The 6,914-nt window shown below is 52.1% G+C and overlaps 1 long non-coding RNA gene across 1 annotated transcript; it reads right to left on the reverse strand.

The window, feature by feature from the left end:
- Nucleotides 1–2,443: 2,443 nt before the first annotated feature.
- On the reverse strand, nucleotides 2,444–6,379 carry LOC131413224 (uncharacterized). The gene is made up of 3 exons (XR_009221917.1): nucleotides 4,715–6,379; nucleotides 3,854–3,964; nucleotides 2,444–2,500 (listed from the first exon to the last, which is right to left on the reverse strand). It is a non-coding gene; the product is annotated as an uncharacterized LOC131413224 (long non-coding RNA).
- Nucleotides 6,380–6,914: the final 535 nt, after the last annotated feature.

Raw genomic sequence — 6,914 nt, forward strand, 5'->3', positions numbered from 1 at the left:
CCCCACTTCCGTGGGCACCTCTTATTAAATGTGTGCCCAGATGGTCCCTCAGGATGGGGCCCCCCCTGTTGTCCCCACCTAGAAGTCCAGCCCCGGGAGGCAGGCTGCGGTCCTGCGCTGGACTGAATGTCCACTGTCTGGAACGGGGACTGCGGCGTTGGCGGCTCACAGGTCAGATTTACAGGAGGAAGGGAAGGGCCTGGCTGCCCGCAGTGCCAGCTCCTGGTGCTCTGTCACCCCACACTCACACAGCAGTGCCCTCCCCTCCTCCGTGCCGTGCTTCCTGCTGTCGCCTCCCTCAGGCTGCAGGGGCCTCTCTTCCCACCTGCCTCCAACCTTCAAGTCCTCCCTGTCCTTCAAGGCCTCGTCCAGGTGCCACTCCCTCTGGACAAGCCGCCCCCTGCCGCCCCCCCCCGCCCCCCCCGCCCCCGCCCCCCGCCCCCCCCGCCCTCCCCGCCTCCTAAGTACCCCATCACGTGCCCCCTCCTCACTGACTGTTTCCAGGAGGCCCACCACCACCACCACACACCCTTTATCGAGTAGTGTAGCTTTAGAGGCAGTCCCGAAGATGGTAGTACCGTACCTTCCTCTCACTATGTTCTGCTTCCATACTGGGGAGGCGTGTTGAGTCTGCCGCTGGGATCTTCACTAGGATTGTCTTGACTCTGTAGATCCTGTTGGGAAGAGCTGACATCTGCTGAACAATACCGAGTCAACCTATGAAGAAACATGGAGGAAGTCTGCATTGCTGTTGGTCTTCTGTGATTTCTTCTGTCAGCGTGTTGTAGACCTCCTCACATCGATCTTGTGCGTAAGTGTTTAGATTTACACCTGTGTGTGTCATTTTTGATGCTGATATCAATGATGTGTTTGTAACTTTAAATTCGAGGTGTTCACCGTTAGTATAGAAGAGAGTTGAGAATCATTTTCAAGCCCATTCATTAGCACGGTGATTAAGTCTTCCACAACCTGTGATGAGGCTCTGTTCTGCCTCGGGCTGTCTCTTCAGGCCTGGGATCCCTGGTCAGGAAGGTAGAGCCAGATCCAGTCCCCTGGGTGTTCACGGCACTCTTGATCCTACCGTCCCCCGGGGAGTGGAGGGTTTTGTGGGCTGTAAGCAGCGAAGAACCGCCACCGCCCCACTCTCCCCAGTTTGTTGCTGCGTCCCCGCTGTCCCCATCCGCGAGAACGCTTGGTGCCGCTGTTCGCAAACCAGTCGGCTAAACGACTTTTCACATCTGATCCCGTGATCGTCTGTTTTCTTTGCACTCCAGACGAAACCTAAAATCTGCAGATTTATTTTCACATACACAATACTGCTACCACCTTGTATGGGCAGAACTTTCCGTGGACTCTACCCCCCCTTCTGCTCTGGGGAGACTTTGGCCAGGAGGGCCAATGGCCCTGGGAGGCCACCGTCAAGCTGTTCCCTTCTGTGAAGGAATTTCCGACCCGGCGACATGATGCAGGGAGCTCAGCTTCCAGGCGTCCTCTATGGGGAATGTGGATCTGAGAATTTCTGCCTGTTCTTCCAAGGGGATACGCAGGGAAGGGGAATTCATGCGACCCACAGTGGACATGTCCTGTGGTTTGCCTCCGACGACAAAGGGAGAGGCAAGTCCTGGCTGAGCTCCCTTCCTGTGACAGCCAGGGAGAGCCAACGCTACGGAGAGATGCCACAGCCTCGGAACAAATGCGTGGCTGGGAGTGTACAGCCGAGTCAAGGGAAGGAGCACAGGCCTGTGAGACCAGAGCCAGCCTTGGGTCCTGCTCCAAATCCCAGAGAGGTGATCTGCAGTGTCCTGGAAAGGGAGGAGCTGGCTCGATCTCGGTGGTTCTTCTTTTATGATCGGAGTTTCGTGGGTGCAGGGGAATGTGCTGGAGTGGACCCCACATCCCCGGCTCTGCCTTGAGCATGAGGAAGAGCCATGGGGCTCTTATCCCCCAGTTCTGTGCCGGGGAAAGAAAGAGGCTTCCAGAAAATTCCCAAGGACTGAACTTGACTGTGAGCTCCCCGTGAGGCTGGGCCTGGAGGGAGCAGAAGCAGATACTGATAAGCCTTCCAGAACCGTGACTTCCCGCACAGGTCACACGCACATCCGTGGACACACACCATTCCAGCGAGAGCCAAACGGTCGAAAGAAGAAGAAAAGATTGCCGAGATGCTAAAAGCGCTCGCGTCCATAGAAGCGGTCGTGAGATCCAGCACATCACGAGGAGCTTTGCCAAAGTTGCCCGGAGGCCGAGAGCCAAGCCCTGCTGGTCCCTTCCCCGGCAGTGGGCCTGGGTCTTAAAGCGGAGCTGTTCTCTCCCCCTCCACGCAGGCCTCCCAAGCCGCCTGGCTGCCTCCAGCCAGCTGGACCTCCATCGGAGCGTTCCTGAGGCCAGTGGATGCAGGGGAGCCCCTTCGCTGGGTTGGAGACCCTTGCCTTCACCTGCTGCACACCGCAGACGGCTCCTTCGCGGTCAGTTCCTCCAAATCGACAGACTTTTGGAATTCCTAGAGCACACCAAGAAAAGTGGGACTTTGTTTCACTTCACGGACTGTTTGGATTATCCCTCGTTAGTAGTGAAGAAGAGACTGATCTTTTCCTTAAATTGAACCTTCATCAAACTACCTTTCTCTAGACGATATTGTGCAAATATTATGTATATATTAAACTTCAGTGAATTATTAACGGTGTCTGTCTCAGTGTTGCATTGCAAGTTGTAAATGTGTGCCATGTAGCAGTCAAGATCAGCTGGAGAGAACCTCAAACTCCTGGACAGGGTGTCCATCTGGTTTTCCAAACTCAGAAAGGCTAAATCCCAGTGATGCGTGAGGAAGTCTGCTTTTCATGGGGGAAAGCAAAATAATCACCATGAACAACCACAGCACATTCCCCAGCCCTTTTTGCAGAACCAGGCACCAGGTAAGCACCTGCCTTGGCTGATTCCATGATTTCCTAAAATAACTTTATGAGGTTCATCTTCTTACCAACCCACTTTTCAGAAGAGCAAAGTAAAGCTCACAGAGGTGTGTTGACATTCCCCAGACACACGGTTGGTAGATGGGACACTAACCACTGTGCTCTGGAGGCGGCAGCACTCGCCTATGGGGCAGCTAGTCCAGTACCTGTTGGGTGGTGGTGAAGACCTGGTACATGCATGGGAAGGCGGCAATGTAGGAGATGTTTCTATCCGGGAAAGCTGGTACCAGGGACTCTACCACCTTCTCCATTGTGCCTGCCTTGGGGGTCGGCATTGAGTAGGCCTCATCCCGGGAGAGGGTTGACTCCTTTTCACACCAAGTGGACGAGGAGGAACAAATAGTGAGTGGCATCACCATGAGCCACCAGGAGGATCAGGGTCTGGAGCTCAGACCAGAAACTCCCATCACCTCAGGAACTTGGGCAAGAGGAGGGACATGAGTGCCCACACAGAAAAAGGTTCCAGGCTTTAAAAGCATCATTTGATTTTGGGGAGAGTGATAAACAACCAGTACCTTCAAGGCTTTGTGTTAGCTGAGAAACAATAGCACCTCCCTGTATTGATAGCCTGTGTTAAGAGCATTATCTCAGTGAGTCATCAACAAACGTCCCCACTGTAGATATTGAGAAACAGAGGGTTAGGGATTTCAAGGGGCTGCTCAAGATCACACAGGTCAGAACTGAGAACTGCCCCTACCATGGGCTGCATGACATTCCCTCTAAACTACCTGAGGCTTCATCAGCACCTGGCATGAAGCGGAAGGCTCTGGGGAAACCACATTCCTGGAAGGAACCCAGGGGATTCAGCAGATTGACTGGGTTCTGGGTTCACCCCGGTCCTCTCAGTGTCCTGGGTATGGAGACCACTATGTGCCCACACTTACCCCAGACCAGTGTTGGCCATTGTTCATCGCCAGATGCATCTGCCCCTTGTCTAGTGAGATGGAGGAGTTGAACCCATCAACCAGCTCCTTGACAATGTCCTGGGTGGAGCTCTACAAAGACAGAAACCAGTACCGTGCCAGTAAGCATGAGGGGCCATCCACCCACTTGGTGGTTCTATGTTACAGCAGACCCAGCAAACTAACACAGTCTATGAGGACACATTTAAGATGTTCCTGCAGCACTGCTGAAATGGCAACAGAATTGAATCATGTCAAGGTCCGACAACATTGAAAAGCTGAATTGCTGTGGCAAATGACTTCCTTTATGGGATATTATGAAGTCACATTAAGGCCACAGCTCCTGACCTGACAGCCCTACAGTGATTTGATGCAGTCTGTGAAATGACAAGTTGCACAGAAATGTATAGAATTGGAGGAACCAAGCTAATCGAAGCCTGGATTCCTCATCCACAAAACTTGTGAGCTATTAAATATTTGTAGTTTTAAGATGCATGGTATTGGGGCAACGCTTTCAGAGAGGAAGGGATAACTAACAATCTAACAGCCCCCAAGATCTGGCCCTGCCCTCCTCCTTCTGCTCCTCTCTCTTCCCAGGCTCGCTCCAGCCACACTGGTCACCTTTCTAACCGCCTCAGGTCAAACTCACTTCTGCCTGCAAGTCTCTGTACCAGTGGTGCCTTCTCCCTGACACACTGCTCCCAGACTTGTGCAGGGATGGCTCTCTCTTGTCATTCTAGTCTCAGTAAATGTCACCCCAGTGAGGCCTTTCAGATCTTCCTACCCAGCGACTGCCATCTCATCTCTCACAACACCCTGCTTTGTTTTCAGGTTAGCACTTACTCTTTTCTTTCACATGTCTTGCTTCTGTGCTTTTGTCCTTCTCTCCTCCAGACTGAAAGCTCCTGGAAGAGAGAGACCATTTGGCACCTGGCACAGGGTGAGCCATAATCTCGGAATAAATAAATAAATAAATCTCCGAATAAATAAATAAATGGGGAGATCTTGGAGCTCTTCTTCCTGCCTCTGCCCAGCTCATTCTGTAGAAATGATCACTAATCGTAGGAGGTGCATATTGTTTCTGAAGCAGAGGCGTGGCCGAAATGACATTCTGCATGGCTCTTCCTGCCCCAATTGCTCCAGCAAAGCTCAGTGGGCACCATGAACCAGGAGGCTGCCTGTCCCCTGGTGGCCAGCACTAGCACTGCAGCCCCAGGCAGGAATCTTTCTTTGGGTGACCTCAAGGCAAAGGCTCTCCGGAGTCCCAGGAGTAAAACAGCAGGCCCTGAAGGATTTCAGGGCTGTGGAAGGGACCTCAGAAGACACTCCTGCCGCCCTCTTTGCCACTCCCCTCTGGGGTGTCTAGTTTTCTCAGAAGGCATCCTCACCTCAGCCAGGGCAATGATTCCCCCTACTTCCAAATGAGGACCCCAAGGATCCAAGTATGAGTGGTCTTGTTCCTGGACCCTTAACTTTCAGTCCCTGGCTCTGTCTTGTTCTTCCCTACCCCAAGTCCTCATTCCCCAAGCTCCTCTCTGCCACGAAGGACCTTCAGGGAGTGGGAAGCATTTATCCATGTCCTTGGAGGACAATGGGTCATTGGTAGAGAATCAAGGTCTACAGACTTTCCAAGCATGCAGAACCCTTGGGTACTGCCATTGCAAGAGCCCAATTTGTAGAGAAGGAAACTGAGACCTTCTCTCCTGTAGTCCCTGTCTATACTAGGGGATGAAGTATGCTCGGTCCACTTCCAGGAGCCTAGCACAGTAGACTGCAGGACCCCAGTCCCTGTCCTCTGGAGACTACTATGGAGTTGGCCCCTGCCCAGGCAGGACTGTGGGAAATTTAAGGATCGCCTTCATGCTATGGACCTCTGGACATGTTGCCGGGAGAATGGATGCCCCTACTCTATTGCAGAGCTGGCTCCAACCCCTCTCTCCTCTTTCCCTTGTCATTTTCAGGGTGTCTGCTCTTCTTAACCACCCTCCCATAGTCCCCAGCTGGAAGTCTGCTTCTGTTTGTGCATGCCTGCGTGCTTGTGGGGATGCAGGAAGGAAAATGGTCCAAACTGGGAGGGGTTGGGTAGGATCCTAGTCCAAACTAGGATCTTAGGGGCTTTCATTTCCAAAGTAAACATGACTGGAGGAGTTGGGCCCGGGCCTATGAAGCCGGTGTCCTCACTTTTCTTCTTGACTCTGACCACATACTGTGCCCTGGGCCTGCCTCTTTCTGAGCCTCAGTTTCCCAATTATACAAAGAGGGGCTGAATGCAGAATTTCATAAGCACAAGCACAGCAGGGCATGTTTTCAGGCTCCATCGACACTGGATGGGGTGTTGGAGTGGGCGAGCTCAAGTGGGCACAGGTGCACAGGCCTCCTAACATGGGCAGATGCTGGTGGACATGGAGCGGGAGCAGCCAGGTCTCCTGTTGAAGGCCCAGTGCTCACAAGCAGCCCCAGGACTGTGAGTGCCCCTGAGCCCTGCCTTGCCGCTGGCATGAGCACTGCACCAGCTGTTCTGCTCATGAGATGAGTTCTTTGAGATCCTCTACCTGCAGCCTCCGAGAACCCCATATCTTCTGCAGCCCCATGGGCACCCCCAGTGCAGTCAGGCAGGTCCTCAGGGTGCTGGACCTGGTGGGCCTGCAAAGTCTGAGAGGAAGGAGTCCCTTCTCTATTTTCCCCTGGCTTTGTTACATCTTCAATATGACAATTTTGTCATGGTATGACTGAGCTTGAGCATATTTTCATACATTTAGGACTATTTATATATCATTTTCCGTGAACTGTGGGTTCGTGTCTTTTGTCAATTTTTCTACTATGTGTTATTTTTCTTATCAATTTCTAGGAACTTTTTCTAATTGGGGATATGAACCCTTTTGTGACATGAATTACAAATATTTCTTCTCAGTTTATCATTTCTTCCTTCTTTATTGTGATGTTTTCGTTTGGTTCAGGTTTTTTTTTGGTATTTTTATTTGTTTGCTTTGCTATGTATTGTTAATATGTCACTTCTCCCCTCATTGATCTACAGATTCATACA

This window comes from Diceros bicornis, chromosome 13 (genome assembly GCF_020826845.1).
Source record: "Diceros bicornis minor isolate mBicDic1 chromosome 13, mDicBic1.mat.cur, whole genome shotgun sequence".
NCBI classification, from domain to species: domain Eukaryota; kingdom Metazoa; phylum Chordata; class Mammalia; order Perissodactyla; family Rhinocerotidae; genus Diceros; species Diceros bicornis.